The sequence below is a fragment of the Astatotilapia calliptera genome, chromosome 16, assembly GCF_900246225.1.
Source record: "Astatotilapia calliptera chromosome 16, fAstCal1.2, whole genome shotgun sequence".
Lineage (NCBI taxonomy): Eukaryota > Metazoa > Chordata > Actinopteri > Cichliformes > Cichlidae > Astatotilapia > Astatotilapia calliptera.
This window is the reverse complement of record NC_039317.1, coordinates 26,181,825-26,193,370: the sequence shown is the minus strand read 5'-3', so window position 1 is coordinate 26,193,370 and position 11,546 is coordinate 26,181,825. Positions and strand designations below refer to the sequence as shown.

General features: G+C 39.7%; 1 long non-coding RNA gene across 1 annotated transcript; it reads right to left on the bottom strand.

The window, feature by feature from the left end:
• Positions 1-3,155: 3,155 nt before the first annotated feature.
• On the bottom strand, positions 3,156-3,693 carry LOC113008283 (uncharacterized). Its single transcript, XR_003270002.1, has 3 exons — positions 3,595-3,693; positions 3,359-3,520; positions 3,156-3,276 (listed from the first exon to the last, which is right to left on the bottom strand). It is a non-coding gene; the product is annotated as an uncharacterized LOC113008283 (long non-coding RNA).
• Between the last annotated feature and the right edge of the window lie 7,853 nt (positions 3,694-11,546).

Below are 11,546 nucleotides of genomic sequence, written 5' to 3'. Positions count from 1 at the left end.
TTTTGGTTTAATTCAGAAGTGTAATGTACTGGAAAAAAAGGGTTAATTTGACAGGTCTTTGTATTTCGATCACTAATTAACTTGTTTCATTTAGGAGCCTAAATAAAGCAAACAGTCAGTGAATATATGCTATTGCAGAAATAAATATCTGCAGAAGAAATGAAATGAAGCAATTAATGGCAAACAACAGAAACTCATTAGTTTAATGGGAAAATAACAAAATAGAATAGTGCCGAGGGTGCTTTTATGCCATTGTCCATTTGTTTGTTTTGGCTCATGATAAATGTGCCTGCATTAATAATATGACCACATTTTTCTCTTTGTTCTTTAACTTTGTAATCACAACTCAAGCATTTGCTCTTTTATTGAATGGTGTCAAGATGAGATAATTCATTTCTGAGAATTTCAGTCATCCAAATATTGCATTTATACATTTGAATGAAGGACTTTCAGGACGCTGTCTTCCAATCTGAGAAAGCGAAAACGAAGAAAAACAATTAAAAAGAATAATTACGAAAAAACTATATAGAAGGGAAAGAAGTTTCAATCTGATTACAAAGGAGGGAAAGTAGCTCCTGACAAGGCACATAAACTCTTTGGAGCCCTGCTTTGAGTCTCCTTCTGCCAGTCCTTTCACAAGGAAGTTAATGATGCTGGCAAGAAGATGAATCACCTCAGACAGCACACAGAGCAGCACTGACAAGTGAGCACTGGCGAGTCTGACACCTGCAAGTACCAGAAGAAAGACTAATAGTCATGTCAGCTGCTACCTGTAGGAGTTGAGCTATGTCTCTCTGAGCTGAAAGAAACTGTCCCCATGATTGTAGGTGAAAAGCAACCTGAGGGATATGGCTCACTGGACTTTAACAAAACATTAAGTCCTGCTGGTCAATGAGAGGAAGTCCTGGATGACTTCTGCAATAGATTTCAAAGGTAGTTTGAGGAAAAGTACATTGTCATGGAAACTCCATTAGGCATTTCACTGTATATATATATATTTTTAGCTGTGCTTATTGGACCATAGCAAACAATATGGTACCAACAAAGTTAAACAGCCTCATAAATGAGACTTTGTTCACTCAGGATAACTGTCTGTCAGAGGAGACTCCATAATAACAAGGAATAGTTTCTAAACGATTGAAAGCTTGACTTAAATTAGTATGTACCTTTCACATTAGTATAAAATAAGAGACTATAGTTAACCTTCTTTTAGCCCCTCTGACTGTGGGTCACTCATTAATCTGCCTGCACAACTGTTTCACATTAAATTATTTACTGATATTAAATAGGTAGCATTTTCTAGGAAACCTTATCCCGGCACACACAAGTGCCTTTTTTATATTATCAGTCTAAGCCTTTGAGTGCATCTGTTTACGACGTTATCTCTCTCTCTCTGTCTCTCTCTCTCTCTCTCTCTCTCACACACACACACACACGCACGCACACACACACGTGCGCACGTACAATTAGCAGGTATGAAAGGTGTTTATATTTTGTCACAGCCTGCCTCGTAGACTGTGACAAGGAATGAGGAAACAATACCAGGTGGCGATTGAGAAAACTTGACGGTATGTATGAAAACACGATTAACCTACAATAACTTGCATTTATCAGCAAGTCGGTAGTGTAAAGCATGTAGGAATAGGTTGCGGTATATGTGGGAAGTGAAAGAAAAAACCCAAGGAGCGTGCTGTAGCACAGCTAGTCAGATTCTGAGACAGACCGCAGGGAGGATGGAGCATTTATCAGTTAGCACACTGGGCCAAAATGTATCTCAACCAGCCAATTACCCTCCAGTCAGCTCCTGCAGGACAAAACACAGCATGGCCAAAGAAAAACAAAGACACCTTGTGCTCAGGTAACCTAGGGGTCTTTAAAGTGTATAATTTTCTTTTTTTTGCAAAGGTGGTCTTTGAATGTGAAAACAAATTCTTTCATAGTGTCAACTGCCAAATATATAATAAATCTACGGTTTTTAATTGGTTGCATCATCCCTTTTGTTTCTTTGATCTTTCCTAAATGTATTTTGCATATCTATACTGGCAAATGAAAATTAACATTTTACACTAATGTTTGCGTTCACACAGCCAACAGCTGAGCAGTGTTGAAATGTCTTATTCATGCTCTGAACAAGGTCCTTGGAAACCACTTAGCTGCATCAGCTCACTTTTGCCTCTTATTTGTATTTCTGCTGCGACTTCCAAGAGTCGTTTCTTATAGTATTCTAATAACAGACTAAAGCCTGACCCAAACTGAACCAACACAAGCACGAAACAGATTGTCAGAACCACTCTGTGACAATCCTGTTTTATCTGCATTAGAGGATGTCATCACAGTTAAAATCACAGCAACATTTTAATGAGAAATTCCTTCGTGTCATCTTTTAAAAGGGAGCCATTATCAAAAGAAGTAAAACAAATATGACAGCCTCGAGATCGTCCTTTCTCCCCGGACCCTCGTAAAGTCCCCACAGGGATGGCGTGATGTACGATTCAAGGCCGGCTCTGGCCCAGGGATGCTCCACTGAACCATGCTTTGATCTATCATGTGGCCTTCCCATATTAATGATGAGGTCACAGCGTCGAGGGTCATGGCATTGCTGATAAAAGCGCAAAGCCTGCTATTTGTTATGAGCCCAACTTGACTGATCATAACTCTTTTGATGAAAGGGGACATGATTTCACACCCCCATGCTGTCACTCCCAAGAGATGCCCGTGTTCCTGATAATATAATGTCATTTGAGGATCCCAGTGAATGAGGCCTATCATAGGGAATGTAGAACTAAATGAAGTGGTTGTTATCACTCATAGGACAACGATTATGGTCTTCCGGGAATAGTTTGCAACTCCAACCCTGCAGATGCACACACGTACTTAGACATGCACTGTTGAAAGTGTGTAAGCTGTGATTTGTATGAGCTGAATTGTAGCTCTGATCAAAAAAGGCACAACAGAGTAGAACATTAAGCTTTATGGGATTTTAGCATTTCTTCTTCCCCTCGTTTCCGCTTTTTGGGGTTATTTACTTGCTTTACTTGAAACAGGTTGTAGTTTTTTAAAGTACTCAGAAGTTGTTAATACTCATAATTTTGAGTGTTTTATTGTCATGCGCCGTGGTGCGCGGGCACGAAAGGATCCAGGCGCAGACTCCGAGCTAACAAAAAGACACTTTATTAAAACAACGAAAGGCGACCCGGGGAAAGTAGAGAGCAAAACAGAAACTAAAAATCCGGGGAAACAATGACACGAGGAAGCCGGGATCGGGACGGCGGGGGGCTGCAATAGAAAGGGGAGATGATTACTAGGGAGCCAGGAAGCGGGGAGAACATATCAGGACTGAGTTAGAGTAGGGGCTTACGATAGAACGGAACCGTGGGAGCTCGGGAGGGAAGTGTGGCAGTCCGTGGGGGCAGGAAGTCCGTGGGGGCAGGAAGTCCGTGGAATGGCGAGTGGGCCAGGTGAGCACCGCGAGATCCAGTTGAGCCGGAGGACAGGCAGGTAGCAGACGCCGAGTAGAAACCTGGACAGAAGTAGGCAGGTTAAACAAAGTTCCAAGCAGAAGAGAATGCACACTTTTCGTGGAAGTCTGGTTACCACTGTGGGGATGACTACGGACTGGCGTGGAGCATCCGTCAGCGCCGGATTAAGTGGATCTCCGTGTAATCACCGGGATGGAGAGCAGGTGTGCTGGTGATGGCCCAGCCTGGGGGTGTGGCTACCCGAGCATCACGCATTCCACAGACACAGGACCACGGACCATGACATTTATGTAGAAGGCCAATATCACTGTATTCTATTGTATTGCCAATTTCATGATAAACACTTAGATAAATCATTAGTAATAGGAATTCATCTTTATGGAAAAATATAGTCTGAAACAATGCATCTGAGCGTATGATGCTAAACACAGTAAGGGGGGGAAATGAACCTTACAAAGACTTATCAAAGCTCTGCAAACTCTCCTTATGAAAGCTGATCAGAATAAATTAGGTTCACTTCAGCACTGAATAAATTCTTGTGAGATCAAGAAAGTCTGTGCCATATCCATCATGCAAGAGGCAAGTAAGACTGATTGCCTGTCATCTTATGCTTAATAAAAAGCAAATATTGGCTGTATGTATGAGTATTTGTGCAAATTGTGTGTTTGTGCTGCGACAAACAGCAGTGTACCTTTACCACCATCAGGAAAAAGCTCCACGTGGTTTGCTCTGAGTCATTTAATTGACTGTTACCGTGCAAGCAGAATCACATGCCACTTGCGTTGATGATAAGATATGTTAACCAATTTTGAATTGAAACATTTGAGTACATTTTTATTATGATTTTTCCAAACACATACGAAACAAAACACGGCTGCTCCAAATTTACAGCACTCAGTATTGGCATAGCAAATCTAGACAGAACAAAGCAAACACTCACGCACACACACTTGTTTTTATATCTTAGTGACCTAATGCTGACCCTAACCTTCAAAAATAAATGCCTAACACTAACCCTTAGCCTGAAACTAACCATCTTAATTGTAACCCTGACATTAAAACCACATTTTAACTCTCTAATACACCGTCAAACTTGTGGGGATGGGTCTTTTGTCCCCATAAAGTACTGTTGGCCCCCACAAGTATAGTATTCCAAGTTTTGGTCCTCACAAAGATACCAACCATGGTATACACACACACATGCACGCGCGCGCACAAACACAAAGCAAAAACATTTTCCAATAGAATAAAAGAAACAAAATAGTCGAAAGCATCATATTTTGCTTTTTGTAGTCTTAATCTGGAGGTTAGCTGTTCCATGCATTAAATATATTTAAATATGCTCGATAGTGAGAGGTTCTTTGCAAAGCCAGTTCCTTTTTTAAACCTTCTTACATGCCACCTTAACCTCCTAGGACCTGCTGTCTACATATGTGGACATCACATTTTGGGTTATTTAGACCAAATTACTCAATTTTGCTCTACAAGGGCCTGATATCCACTCATGAGGACATTATACTGCCACTGTTCTATCAAAATTTTAAATGAATATCCTCATATGCGGCTCTTATTTTCTTAAAAACAAAAATAAGGTAAAAACAAAAATCTGGTAATTCTTAATTTTTACATTCATCGCGCACCAATATGCCCAAATATCAAAGAGAAATTAAAAATGCATGCTGTGGAAGAGTTCAGGTCTCAAGGAGGTTAAATATGTTTAATAAAGTAACCACCAACTTTCATCAAAATAAGTATGCTAAGCGGCTGGCATTCTAGTGATCAGCTAAAATGTCTGCTCTAAAACTAAAAACCTATCTGTGTACGTGGTTAATGTGCAACTCGGTGAATGACTGCCTGTCAGAGATCAGACTCGCTTTGAATCCATTTCCTAAAGGTTCACACAATTTCTGTATAGCAGGAATGAAGCAGAGGGTGTAAATTAGAAGGGCGTAAAGGGAGTACCCCATAACTAACGCTATTCAGACATGGAATGCACCATCGCTGGCTGGCTTCATGAAAAAGACATAGCTAAAACGGTGACGAAGAGGGCTGAAATATGCAGCACTCTTTGCCATGTAGCTGAGATTTGTCTTCAAGTCACATATAATGCATGAGGCCAGTTTTCCGGCTGCAACATGATGGACAAGCGAGTGCGCCGTTCAGGGTGTATTGAATTGCCTATTAAACATAATAAAATTCTACATCAGTTCATTGTAGTCTTGTGATGCCTGCCTGTAAGTGCTTCTGCATGCAGTCCAGACACTATGCTGAGAAAGTGATTAATAAATGTTACTGGGGTGTCCTAGTAAGAACGCTATTACAACTTTTATGGAAAAGTGACCAAGGGTTGTTCAGACTTGAAGCGAACATGTTCAGATGCCCTCAGATTAATGGAAAGGAGTTCATGTCTAAATAGGGAAACAATCAAAGTCAGCAGTGGGGGACCAACTCCAGCTGAAAGCTTGCGACCTGGTCACAGGGCACAGTGATGGGAGAAATAAACATTTTCTTTTCTATGGGTGTGGATCATGAAAACATGACACAGAAGGAAGTCCTGTGGGAAGCTTGCATGCTCAAACAGCTAAATGCTGTGCCGCCATGCTTGGGGAGACTACATCACAGTTTGAATTGTGGGAAAATGACAAGTGATCTCGGTGTTTTAAAGTGAAAAAAACACTTTCACAGAGGCTGTGAAGTAAGTGACAACTAAATGATGTTGTGCTTGGTTATAAACATGCTGGACTTTTCCCTCCTCTTCCTGTTTCGATGCTGATATTTGAAGGCTGATGTCTGCTAATGAAAGGACAAACCTTTAATGACTCGCTGTGAATGTCAGCAGGGACAATGAATTAAGCCGTGTCACTGCACCATGACCTGTTCGTACTTGTCATCAAACAGGCTTATTACAGTTTGTACACATCACTCATGTTAGTATATGCGGCTCTTATTGTTGTGTCTTGAATGAGATCATGACCATGTAGTTTTTCCATGTCTCTCAATGTTTTCTAGCTAGATTAGATTATGCAAGCCTCCTCAAGGGCATACAGTGTGTCTCATGTGGTTGCCTGAGACAATTTTAAAAGGTGCATCGCTGAATGAATTCAGCTACCAAACAAAATGTTTTTCCACCTTAATACCCGCTGCGAGTATGAACCTTTAATGTTTAATAAACTGCATTCATTTGGATCGGTATTAAACTTAGTCACGAGCATCATACCAATCACAGAAAGTTGTTTCTTGAGCTATTCTCTATATTACCTTTCTTGCAGCACAATCTTTCAGATTTCCCATAAACTGCAGCCTGTTCTCTCCCCCTCAGGGACATATTGGGGTTCATTGAATGAATCTCAAACATCAGAGCAATCACTGTCTTGGTTGAGTGGCATTTCTCTCTGCACTCTCTGTCTAGCAGCCTTGTTCCGCTTCATTTGAGCCCACATCCGGCCAGAGAATGATCGTGGCAGCCAGAGGAGTCTTCCCAGCCGTTTTGTGGGCGTCTGGACGTCCTGGGCTCCTCTGTATTCATTAGCAGGCTAGTCACAGTGGTGCGATGGAGCGTATCCTCTCAGTGGCTCACAGGGACTGTCAGCAGAGTGACGGAGACAGATCGCAGGTGGAGAAGCGAGGAGACCTGCCATAGATTAACTCGTCTGCCAGCAGGGGGACTCCATGGTACCATTTGTTTTCAGCTCAACAGATAATTTTTCTAATTAACCTTTAAGTGGATTGCTCAGTGTTGTATTCAGCATGAAAAAAGACCGCTGAGTACCTGTCAACTGTTCTTATATTCTTTGGTATTAGGAAAATAAGAAATGCTTTTTCAATTTCTGATGATTTTCCAAGCTGTATGTCACGACCGATACATGCACACACACACTGATTAGCAAATGTATTACCCAGTGAAAGGTTTATGCCACAGATGCTATAAATTAACATGTGTGCAAGCTCTTTAATCAAAATGATGCTTTTAATAATCAAATCCATACGAAAAAGCAGAAAATCTGTCTATCTACATTGTATTACTGAGGCAGTAGCACTGAATGAAACTGAATACATTATAAACTTTCACACTGAGTCTAGTCACCTATCACATACAATTTTGTAAGACAGCACGCCTGTGATTAGCGGAGAGTTCAGTTCTGTTGTTTTTCTTGCCTGTGGAGAAAGGGCGGGTACTGTGTGTGGACTTAAGACATGAAACTATGGAGAGTTAACTACAGTTGAATAATGTATTGTTCCCATTTTGACTATACCACAATACACTAAAATCTGTGTACTCTTCCCAAAGAAATCTTGAGAAAAAAAGGGGATTGTGTTGTCGTACTTTTGACAAGTACAATTTGCTTTCTGCACTTTCTGTGAACTGGAAGAGAAAACAGATTCCATTCTCATGCCCATCAGTATCAGAGTATCAATATTCTTCATGTATGTAGTTTAGTTTGTTCAGTACTTTTGTGGCCAAAAGTAGAAGGTCACAATGTCAAAATGTATATATATCACATATATTTCACCTCTGTAATATTCTGGATATTTATAACTGAGCTATTTGTTTATGTAAGAGCAATTTCTTATTGACTTCTTATTTTGCAAACTTTTTGTAATATATTGTATTATTTAATTTAGTTCAGTTTGTTACTGTTATTGTCTCGGAACAACTGTAACCACATAATTTCCTGACGGATTAATAAAGTATTCCGATTCCTTTGTGTCAAGCATTCAAACTTGTGACACAGGTACATATTAGGCCTTTGAAGGTTATCTAATTTGACATATCATGATGTTACGATGCTGCCTAGCAACAAGCGAGCATTGCGCTAGAGTGACCCTCTTTAAGCATTTATTCCCTCACTGTAACATCTAGTTACGGTAACATTCACAAAATTTTACTCAGACATTATACACTCCCTGGTTGCCTGGCAACCACCTAGCAATGGGCTAAAATGACCTGTCATTTGAAAAAAAAAATCCTGTCATTTTAATTTCAAGGCAGATTTGTAGCCACAAAAGCTGAATTATACATTATAGGTTCACCCTGTTGCCTAGCGACAGCTTAACAATGGGCTAAATTGACCCATTTTTTTATTTTTATTTTTTGCATTTGTGTACCTATAACATCATAGAAAAGCACTGCATCATTTTAATTACATGATCAACGGCAACTGTATTGGTTTACTTAAATATCCAACTATTGGTTTACAGGTGTAAGGCTAATGTTCATATCATCCACAGACTGATCAGACTAACAAAAGATGGTGTTTATTTTCTGAAATCATCCGAATACAGTGTACCATTAAAGTTTGACTTAACTCTTAGAGTATAACCTGGAAATTCAATTTTAAACTTGAAGTTAACAGTCAAATGTTGTCCCCAGGCCAAGAGATTTCCTCCTTTGCAAATAAATCCAAAATGGGCATCCTAAGATTATTCCCTTCCAGCCTCAAGACACTGTAGCTTCAACCAAAATCCACAACCTGGACCGCCTGAGGTCACAATATTAATAGGTCAAATTCCTATTTCTCACTCATGTTTATTTCTTCTGTGATATAAAAAAAATTACTTATTTGTGTTGTCGTTTTTTCAATGCTACACTGGCTAGTTTTTTTCCCCCTTTATGCTAACCTAAAATTAAGCTAACAAATAAGCTGGAAACAGTGTTTAAAGATGCCAAAATATCACACGACTGTTATTAGGATTTAAGGTGCTTATCATAATTATAAATGCTTTATAGACTATTCAGACCAATCAAAAACAAACCAAAAAAGAAGACATTGTTCATTACTGGACTCTCTTCGCAGCATGCTGTGAAAGTTTAAGTTATCTGTCAGAGTAACACCAAGTGGACTCAGGACATTCAGTGTCAAACTTTATATTAACCATCAAATGTTGCCCCCAGGGCAAGAGACTGCCTCCTCTGCAAATAAATCCAAAATGGCCATCCCAAGAAGATTTCCCCAAGCCTCCAGACGTTCATGCTTTAGATTAAAAAATGTGTAATTCCATAGCCATCTGGCTCGAGAAAGGAATTTAAGAGCTGTGTGGATGCCAGCCCGATGCCACATCTTGGAATGGGCTATTGCTTTCCAAATTGCTCTGGGCTGTGTCCCTTTCCATGTATTTGTGCAATAGCATTAGCTTGTTTTCTGTCTGCCCTCTTTATAAAGTTTAAAAAGTAATCTTTTCTCAGAGCATGGCTGTTTCTGATAAGGAATCTAAACTAGGTCAAGGACTCAGAGTAAAGTCATTGAACAGTAATTAAAGCACCCGCTGATGCTACAGTTCAAAATGTCTCCACCATGAGCTTTGAGATAGAAATCCATTCAAGGATTTGGAAAGCTTTTGTTTCACTCTCCTCATGAGTAAAATTACTTCATTCTTTTTTTTTTGTCAGGGAAACTGAGTAATTAAGTGAGCAGAGTTATTATCGAGCCACTGGAGTGAATCGAGAATTCTGCCTGATCACCTACGTAATGTGATGCCCAGTCATTCAAAGGGGTGGCAGTAAGTTGAAAACAATTTGGGGGCTGGCTGATCAGCATATGAGAAATCCATTTTCCAGAAATGTACATTTTACATTGTGACATTGTGAAGGATCATCTTGGTACACAAATACAGTAAGTAGCAGTAAAAAACAGTCCCTTGTGATTTTAATTTCTATATTATCCTTATATCAGACTTCTATTGTTAGTAGGCCTACCATTAAAACATGTGTTGCACTACCAATAACTTAATGGTATTTTTTATTTACAGTACACTGAGCCAAATACACATGTATGTAAATTTACTGTATCCAAAAATGAAAAAGTAAAAAAATTGCACATACAATAAGTCTCCTTTTTAAAACCAGACTACTGCTAAGAAGTTCTGAAAGTCATGAAAAGAAAAAAAAAATAAACAGAAATATATGCAGATCTGGAGAACAATACACGAACTAATATTCCCACCAATGGGACCACCACTGCCTTGTGAAATACATAATCCCTTTCTGTAAGAAGATGATATTTGGCAGCCACCTCCATCTACTGTAACATTGTGCCTATGGTCTTTTTGCTTCTTTAGGAGAGCCACTGGCTGAGCATTTGAAGTTTTAATCTGGCGCTCCAGAGACTAAGGTCACCTTTCACTATCCCCCCCCTCTCTCTCTTTTATTTGCTCTTGCTTAGTTCTGGCAACCCTGCCATTTCACACACTATTAAAAGAAATCTGCTAATGCAAGGAATGAGGTCCTTGGCTTGTGGAATGGAAAATGATGGCATTTCTGAATTCTGTCTCTCTAAAAAAGACCCTGGGCGTCTTGTGCAGGGTTTATGACCCTAAGATTAGTCACTTTTTGGTGCTGGATGTACTGCCTTGGGCTATTTCTGCCAGAAACTGATTTTCATATTGATGTGCGACGTTGAACCCTCTCCAGTCCACATATTGGCTCATGCATCACCTGGACTGTGCAGCTGTCAAGCCTCAGTGATAGCAAGTGAAGCAGACAATTCCTCTGTTAATAAATAAACAAGTGAGGGTGCAAGTACGTATAATATTCCAGGCTCGAGGCATCCAACTACGCACCGCACATTTCATTAACATTAACATTGCATGATGTTCAATTTCAATTTGTCCTGATTTCCTGTTACAAAGCATAATTATGGCATGTTTATATATTACTTGTGTCAAGAATAATAATACCACCACATCTTGAGCCGCCTTCACTTTGTCATTGAGTATTGTAGTCTTCTCTCCTGAGCAAATTTGTTTTTATTGGGCTTTTCCTTTTAAGCAACAGAAATTGGAATGAAAAAAAAAAACCCCAAAAAGATACATGCAAATGGATAAAACTTCTTACCAGTCTTTACTTGCACTTATATATCTGTGTGGATATATAGCAACATGGCTAAAAGTAAGACCAGGTTACTAACACTGTATGCGATATACTTTATACTACTGGCCTTTTTACACTTGTCAAGGAAGAGAAAAAAAGAGCAGTTGGGGAATTACATGGAGCACAGCTTTGCATGCATTACACAGAGAAGACTAAGGAGAGATTATCCAGAGCCAGATGTGTCTCTCTCCAAGGAAAAA